A 9,627-nucleotide genomic window follows, 5' to 3' on the forward strand; every position below is an offset into this window, starting at 1 on the left:
TTTCAGATACCTGTGGTTTTATTTTGGGATCCAATACCTGCAGCCATGAGCTACAGAAGTAATATGTGACTGAATAGCCTCATATAAAACTGGTCCCCAAAACACACTGAGAAGTATTAATATTTTTGTCTCATCACTTTCCCCTCTAAAGATAATTTCTGAAGTTGTTCAGTCTGATTTTTGACTGTTTATCTGTTCCACCACATGCAGATATTTTTCAGAAATCTTATGTTCCATGTCAATAAAACATACAGTATGTGTAACATATATATATATTGTAATTAAAAAGAGACAGTCATATCGATAAAAAGATGGTTGTTCCCACATAAGTGTAAAGACTGTCTTCTCTACCAATTAAGCATCAGCTGAATATGGGCTTTAATAATCCTCTTGGGGAACTTGTCTTTTGTATCTATGATAAATACATGATTATAAGAACAAATTATATGAGCAGCAATAATTTCCTAGTAATGTGATGATTAAAAGCCTTCACAACTGCAATACATCAACATTAATTGGGGACAGATGATCATTTTACTGCCATGTTCAAGTCATTATCCATATTTCAGTACTTCATGAATACCTGAATAGTCCTAATGATGTAATTTTTTTAAAATATTTTTTTCTTCAGTGGTCCGAATATGATTATTTATATAAAAATGATGGAAAAAAAAAAAAAAGAGAATGAATTAAAAGTAGAGCAGGTAGTTGTGAATTAAAGCTAAGTAAGATCCAGGGGCATTTCAGTTTTTGTTTACATGTGAGTACTTAACAATCAAAACTATTGTACAGAAACAGCAGAATAAGCTTTGCCTACTGGGCATGGGTCCTGTTAATTCCATGGTAAACATTTACTGACATAGAGGACACTGTCACTCACAGCTATTGAGGGTAAGTAGTGTACTACACCAACCTGTTGAATTATCTTCCTCAACAATATTCATTGTCCTTCCAGTCTGCCTCAAAGACCATTTCTCATGTGGGAAATGAACACTGGTTCTCTCTTTGGATAGGTCTGTCTTATAATTTCTATCCCCTGTGAAAATGGACAGGTAGTTACCTATAACTTCTGTTACCTGTAATGGATGGGTTGTTAAAAAAAGCAGACCCACTTGCAGATGGCATATTTACAAGAACGATAAGTCTTAATGTTAGTCTCATAAAGCTCGAGTGACATGACAAAATACAACTTCAGATTGCATTTTGTTTCTGAAATGGTATTATATAACCTCAAATCCCACTGGTACAAATGTGAATGTCAGGCGATAGGCAAAAAACTTTTCCAAAAAAAATCTTTTCCATGATCTTACACCTGATGATTTGTGTTACACTATAACAAAGTATTTAGATGCTATGATTTGATTTAAACCAGATTGTGCTGACTCTGCAATTATTTATAACTATAAATAAAAGAAATAAATACAATAGGTAAGACTTGTAACTTAACAGGTAAATTCTGTTTTCAATAAGGGTAACTGGACAAATTAATCACATTCCTACACCCATTAAAAGGGCTTGAAGAGCTGATCTTCACCCTAGTTTTTTAATAAGACACCAGGTACCATCATTACCACTGCTATAAAGAACATTTGTCTTACCTAAACAGAAGTTAACTATAAATTTACTAACTTTACTACTACTACTAACTAAAGTTGCTAAGTTATAAAGTAACTTTTGCAGTCTAGACTGCACTGCAGTCACACCATCTCTTACTGCTCTGTTTCCAGTAGCAATGACTGTCGAGGTGAATTATCCTGACATAAAAACAATCAACAGAGCTAACAAAAGCATACTTACAAGTTTATGCACATAATAATATACATACTAACATGTAATGTTACAAACAAAACAAAACAAGACAAAACTACATTAATGTGATGAAATTGAACATTTATCTTCAGAGCAGATTTAATGTGGCTGTTTAAATATGGATTGTAAAGTAGTATATCTTCAGATGGGGACATTTAGATACATAAAATAGTACATATTTTAACATTAAGGCTTTACAGTTACTACAAAACACTGTTACTACAAAATAATATTTTTTATTCAATTAATTAAGAAGATGCCAATCAACATTCTTTACAGTTAAATATAAATGCAGAATTCACACAACACATATAAAAATCTTTTTCCTACTGTGCCAAATTTGTGTTTTACAAGAGGACATCATTGCATCACAATGTCACACTTGTAGTAGGATTATGCTTAAACCTGCGGAGCTAGATGTTGTGTGTGGGCAAGAGAAGAGATGGCCAAACAGTAAGGGAAAGAAAATCAGGTAAGATTGGCACTAAATTAAAAAGATTTCATTTAATAAATTAAAAGCAAAGATTGATTTTAGTTTTGAGAATAAATATTTCAGTTTTATTTTCAATTGGGACATAAACAAAATGCAGGAAACAAAATTTCTAAAGGCTGTTTAATTTGCTCATATTGGGTCTGGAATACCTTGTTTCAGTTTCTTCTCCAGCTTGACAAGTCTCAAATACACTGCTACTATCAAATTCTTTCAATGGTCAGGCTATTAGGCATCACAAAGACCTATCCTTTGTCTTTCATTTTGATTCTGCTCCATTTTTTATAAAACATTTCTATAAGGGAAAAAAAAATCATTTACTTATGATTTGGATACTTCTTTATGATTTAAAAGGTTATATGAAGCAAAAGGCTCTAGGATATTCACAGATACACATTTAAAATGTCTATGCTAAAGCCATTCATGTGGGAAAAGAAAAAAAAAATCTTGGTCCAAAGGCAACAAATGCTTGATTTTTCTAATCTGGCTCTTTTAACTGATACTCTCATGATTTTGGTCGGTCTTTGAACTTAAGAATTACACTTTAAATTTTTAAGTTTTGAAAATTATGCTCTTTTTGTATGTGGAAAATACAATCTTCTTTTCATTATAAATTTTTTTATGCAGTACACTAACTGGATAATCACTTGCAGCCAAAATATCAGAGGTCTAAACTGCTATTCTTTAGAGTAACGGAACTTTTATATTCCAAAAGAGTATGTGATTTCTTCACTATGAAGAACATCAGTGAGTTGGATATTTACTGCAGAAGAATGTATATTTTTTATTCAATTTGTTAAGAAGATGTTAAGAGCTAAAAAAGTATGTAGGTGTATTATTCATACAAAATGCAGTTTTATTAAACCATTCAAGAAGTTACACTTCTTCTATGAAGAAAGAACAAAATGCCAAATAGAAAAAAAAAAAAAAAGCTAGCTCCAGGAGCTACACCTATAACATAATGTAAAACTTGAACTTCAAAATAAGTTAAGACAATCTTGTCTTCCTTACAATCCTACCTAAAAACAAAAACAAAAACAAAAAAATGTGGTATGTTCAGCAAGATGGCAAAACATCTTAATTAATCTTAATTACTACATTTTTTCACTTGCTATATAGTAGTATTAGTGACAGTTGAGTCTTTCATGTGTAAAATAACATTCAACTTTCCCATCTGATCTTTTCCTTATAAAAGCAAAGATGAATCACATGCTTTATTAATGTAATTAATTAGTTAATTATCTATCTATCTATAGCAAATACAGGTGACAACATGGAGAAAATATTTCACAGATAATGAGAATTTTTCTTATTTTAATCTTCAGATTAGAATATGCAACTGTGACATTAATTTTCTCTTTTTTTATTTTTTTCTTTTTTCTGCAACTTCTGTGACATAACTGTAGTTCATTTTTTGGAAAATACATAATGGAGTAACTTTCCTGGGCTACATTAGATATCTCTGGGACATCCTATCCTGTTTTTCCCTCTCTTTCTTATCTTGCAGTGTGGCATTATAGGAGACACACACTCACTATCAAGAGACAATGCTCAGTACCAGGGAAGTTAAGTCATGTCTGCTAGCTGCTAAACTGAAAAAAACTTGTTGGCAGTAGATTGTTAGATACTTTGTCAAAAGAAAATTGAGGGAAAGAGAGAATGATCAAAATAATGATAGTTAAAACAGTTATGATGACATGGAATTACCTTCAGGGTTGGTAATGACTCACCATTTTTTAGATTTCTAAGCCTGTGTTCCTCTCATTAGACTCTCACTGAAGTGGAATTTGCAGAGAGTGAGGCTTTTTAGATTTCTCCTCATAACGTAATCCAATACATTAATATATATATATATTAAAAATTATGTGGTATTAATTTATATTAAAAGAAGTAAACACAGATTCGAGGTGTTTTGGACAGAATGTTTTCCTAATTAAAACTGCCATCCAATGCCATATATATATACACTTACATTTTCAGTTTTTAAATCTATATGAGCCTAAGCAGTTCATAAATAGAACACCTTCAAGGATCCAAAAGAGCATTGCTTCTGTAAGAGTTCTTGCAAGGTGTACACGTTGTTCATGTTGCTAGGATTATTTGAAAACTGCGTGTGTCCTCCTCTAAATCTGAAAGTATGAAAAATAGTCAAAAAAGAACACTTCCACCACTGATGTCTCTAAGGGATACGGCTGTAGATAACTACCTCCTGGTAAGAGCAATAACAGCTTCATGTGTCATTCAAAGGCTAGTTATATTCAATACTTCTGAAACCTGCTTCTCCCAGAATGGTGTTGATCGGCTGATATCGTGCACACATCACTTGTTAATGAGTTCACATGTAGTGTGGTGCCAGCTGTTTGATCTGGAATGACTATACCAGGAGATGAAAGTGAAAAGTGATGAGAGTGATACCTGAAGTGAATCCAGATATAGAGCTATGCTGTTCAGCTACACTGAAATCTCTGAAAAGAAACAACTGTTAATTCAGTGAATCCAAATCTGCTCCAAATCTCACGTTGCTGTTTAGATGGTGTCACAGCATTTTATCTTTCTGACTTGTGCGTTCGACTTCACTCCCTTTTTATCCTGTTCTCTTCCTTCTAGTCCTGGCTACCTCAGAGTCTTACAGTTTTCTAATTATAAAGAGCAAAACAAAACATTGCTTTAACAGAGCATTCAGAACATTGCTAGAGAAGTCTTCTGCTAAATTCCTGAGAAAGCACTGTTCATCCAGATTAGTGCTTAATGAGTCTGTTAAATCTGTTCTGAAATATGGCATATGAGTGCTGGACACAACTGTAGCTTTCTGTTTGGCTGTTATATTTAATATTTATAACCAATATTTCTTATAAATGAAAAGTTTTTGAAGAGGATTATGAGGAATTCCACGCTGCTATATAAACTCAGAAGCAAACAAGGAATATTCTGGAATACATTTCCCTCGGGAAAACATACTATATTACACAGTGGCAGGTACACTTGAGACTCTTTGCATTAAAGATCTCTGAACTTGGCATTTATCAGATGCTATGACAAATCAGGCTCTGGGAAGTCTCCTGGTGAACCCTGCAGCATTACAATGGTAACTGAGAAAGAGAAGGAGAGCATTATAATGAGAAACAAACTAAGAGCTTTCTTCCACAAAGGATCAAGATACGACTTCACTTATTCTCCATTTCAAGTTATTCACAAGTAAAATGGGAATAATGCACAATTCCAAAGAAAGAATGAAATCTGTAAGAATGTCCTTCTTGCAGCTTCTATGTTTTATGCTGCTACAATGATTTTCTTTTCCCTGATTATTGTTCTTACACTAAGATCTGGTTTCATTAGTCACATAATTTTTTTCATGATTCATCTAAAGCTTTATAAAGATTCAAAATGAACACTTAGTGATTTTAATTTTAACTAATGTGAAAGATGATAAAGAGAGCTTCTTTAGCATACAGAAAAATCCCTGTTAACCTCAGAATCACAGGTATGTCTATCTTCATCACAACTGTAAATCACTTGCAATGTCACAGAAATTGACAAGTGCACAGATGTCTTCAATCTTTTTAAAGGACAACTTCTTAATTGATAAAACAAGTAAATACCTCACCGTTTCTGAGATGTGATAAATATTTGTAAAAAAATTTAAATATATTTGAAAAATTTGATTACATAGTCTAGGATTTTATCAAATTGCCTTTCTTTAAAAACAAAAGTAATTTCCATATTGCTAAAAATTCAGTTATGCAGTAAGGCTGTGCTTTCATTCCTTCTGTTGCCCTACTGTTCTCCTAAATGTTTTGAATTTTCTTTTTATGTAGGGTACGTCTTCATTGTCTTGAAACATTGGTTATATACACCTACACTGCAAAGATCAGAAGCGACAGGTCTGCTTGAGGCAGGAACTATTTGTTTTTATGTAATCAGTTCAGTAGGCTTTTTCACCAGATTTTCAAGAAATGTATGCATACGTTCATTCAAATATATTTTATATATAAATATATGCATGCAGTCCATGCACTTTGTAATAGTGCATTCATATATTCATTTATATATACTGTGTGCACAGAAACACACAAGTATAAATATAAATTAGCCTTTATACATATCCATACCTGTTTAACATAGCCTATCTGACCAAAAAAAAAAAAAAAAAAAAAAGCCATTCACAAGATATGCATTTTGTCCTATCAAGAAAATAGAAGATAATAAGTTTTTGAATTACTTTTCTGTTTTGTTTTTCACTCTTAACAATTTCTGAGTGACTATGTGCCAGTGAACAGTGGGTTCTTTGAATAATGGTTTCTTCTGTTTTACGTTTGTGGGTAGTTGGAAATTTCTGTATATCACTTCTACAAGCATGTTCCTGGTGAGCTATTATCCTAGTCTTCAGTTTTGCCTATAGAGCACTTGACCTCTACTGGAGAAGAGCAAAATATATTTTTAACATTAATTTTTTTCTGGTCAGCAGCTCTGGTATGGTGTTTTGATGTTTTTTGCTCAAGCTTTCCAGAGATGCTTTGATCACTGGCAAAATTGCTTTTTAATCCCATTTTTAAAACATCATTTAATACACAGAATAAGCTTCACCACCAGGTGCCATGATTTTCCTTCACTGAGATTTCCCTAAGGACATTCTGGCCTTTGTGTAAATCTTCTTGTGACTCCTTTGTTCTTCTTCAAAATGTAGGGTGTGCTGAAACTCCTAATTCTGCATTTGGAAACCTTTCTTCTGTGATATTTTTTTTTCCACGCAAGATGCATGCCAACACCTTTCCTTCTTCTACACAAATTAGAAATGCAGCTTCACTGGCTGTCTTCCATAGCCAAATTCTTTACCCTAGGATTTCCCAGAACAATTTTCCTCTGCTCAGATTTTGCCTCCTGCTTTTTACTCTGTCTTTTAACTGTATACATCTAAATGAAAGCTTTGCCTGTACAGTAATGCAATCCTTCTCCCTCTGAGAGACTTTATCTTTCTATAATGTATTCTGTGTGGCTGAGCATTCCTGAAGTAAACTTCAACCTTCTTCAAAGTCATAACTGATTTGCTCTCTCTCATCTACTCTGTTGAATCTAAGTGGTAACATGTAAAGCAGCACTAGACACATGGAACAGTACACAGCTAGGTGAAGATGTTTGCTCAGGTCTCCAAAGTCCAAAGGTCATGCCAGCCCAAGCAAGGCTGAGCAACTGAGGTTCAGTACACTGGTGTTGTCTCAGTAATCTGTATTGCATGTGTCCATTGCTCTAGGTAGGCATATTATATGGATCTGATTTACTTAACTAATAATTGGTAACATTATATTTTCTCTTCTAAGGTGGAATATATGACTCAAAATACTTACTGCCACATCTGAGGCACTAACCAAAAGGTTTGTTTTCATGCACAATGCTTAGTCTGTGCTACTAAAAAATACCATAGTTGGCAATACAATACACAGATGAGGTTTTTTTTGCACGTCCTCCAGTACAAACACACCTCTTTAAAAAATAATTAAAAAAGACCTTCATTATGTAGGATGAGAATTAAACTTTTGAAAAATTAAACAAAGGACTTGCCTTTAGGTATTAATTAACTTTGAATCGGCTGTCCTAGTATTGACTGAGATAGAGTTCATTTTCTTTATAGAGGCTGGTATATGCCGGGTTTGGACTTAGGATAAGAATAATGCTGATAACTAGCCAGTGTTTGAGTTGCTGCAGAGCAGTGCTCACACACAGGCAAAGATGTTTCAACTCCCGGTGCTGCCCTGCCAGCGAGGAGGCTGGTGGTGCACCAGCAACTGGGAGGGGACACAGCCAGGACAGGTGGCCTGGGCTGCCCAAAGGGATGTCCCATGCCATGTGGCATTGTGCTGAACAATAAAAGATGGGAGGGTTGGCCGGGGTTGGGGAGGGGGGAGGGGTTGGGGGAACACGGCTGCCTGGGGTCTGGCTGGGAATCGGTTGGTGGGTGGGGAGAAATTGCATTGTGCATCACTTGTTTTGTATATATTATTGTTACTATTTCCCTTCCCTTTCTGTCCTAGTAAACTGTCTTTATCTCAACCCACGAGTTCTACCTGTTCTTTTTTTTTCCCCAATTCTCTCCCCAATCCTACTGGGGAGAGGGGGGAGTGACTGAATGGCTGTGTAGTACTTGTTTGCTAGGTTAAGTCACAATATCAGCAAATCCTATCCTGTCAGATGCCTTAAATCTGTTGGTTCCATCTGTTTTAATTCAGTAAACCACTGTCAGCACTCTTGTAACTTCATTAATAAATGAACTGTTCAATAAACTTGCATTCCAAAAGCAAATGGATTGAAACATGTACATTCTCCTAACAATAGTTACTTCTAGGTATTCAAAGTGAACAAACCTCCCTCACTGAAATTACCATTGCAATGAAAATATTGATTTTACAAAAGTAGAAAGTTACATTATTGAAATCATCTTCCTGACCTACCCAACCCAGAGAAAATCTAGGAAATTATAAGTGCATTTTGTAAGGCAAAATCTTGATGTTTTTAAGACAAGTCTGATAAGAAATCATAATGTAACAATTTATGGGTCATAAAATATGGAGTGAGCTTTTCCAGACACTCCTGCAGGAATTAGCACAACACAATTTACAGAATGCAGTCTCAGCATCCTCAGCAAACTGAGCCCCCTAATTACTGCCAAAGCCAGGCTTTGGTCCCTGAAAGAGTACTGTCTGTCAGCTCTGTGAAAAAAATCCAGAGTCCAAAGCATGAAGATCATGAGCCTCAACAAATGTTAGCATTTCTGTTGCTGCAGAGTTTTTCTGTGTAGAAAGAAAACAGCAAGTACCACAGCAGTGCTTAGGTGCTGAACGACCCATAAAGTTTGTACAGTGACTATTAGGTTAGCTGGCACACAGGTTGTGGTTCTCCTGAGTTAAGATCCTGCAAAGCTGCATTTTGAACTAAAAGAGCTTTGTGAGCCCTGGTGCAATCTCACTACTTGCAGCAGCCTGATCCCACGGGAGCTATGTAATACCAGTGAGTTACATGTTTGCACCTTTGAAGGTTACTCTTAGGGACTCTCTGTCAAAAGCAGAATACTAACACTTTTTATTCTACATCCTTCAGGTTCAGCACATGTTGCGAAGAGAACTGCCTTGTACTTGTGAATACATCTGCCTGCAGGTGCAAGAGATTTCCAACAGGAACAAGAGAAGAAAAAAATGTGAAAAAAAGTCCACTTCAGAAATGATCAGCCGCTTGGGATATTATACCAATAGGCATGTGTTGTGGATTAACCCAGCAGGCAGCTAAGCACTGCAGAGCCATTCACTCACTCACTCATCCCCTCATCCCCTCACACCTAG

At 35.0% G+C, this 9,627-nt stretch overlaps 1 long non-coding RNA gene across 1 annotated transcript in view; it reads right to left on the reverse strand.

Annotated features, from left to right (window-relative positions):
• Window positions 1–2,273: 2,273 nt before the first annotated feature.
• The window catches only part of LOC308187562, a 39,831-nt gene continuing 32,477 nt past the window's right edge, over window positions 2,274–9,627 (reverse strand). The window contains exon 4 of the long non-coding RNA XR_013944782.1: window positions 2,274–4,428. This is a non-coding gene — a long non-coding RNA (uncharacterized lncRNA). The remainder of the gene's footprint in view (window positions 4,429–9,627) is intronic.

Source organism: Anser brachyrhynchus (genome assembly GCF_964034855.1).
Source record: "Anser brachyrhynchus genome assembly, chromosome: 1".
Classification (NCBI taxonomy): domain Eukaryota; kingdom Metazoa; phylum Chordata; class Aves; order Anseriformes; family Anatidae; genus Anser; species Anser brachyrhynchus.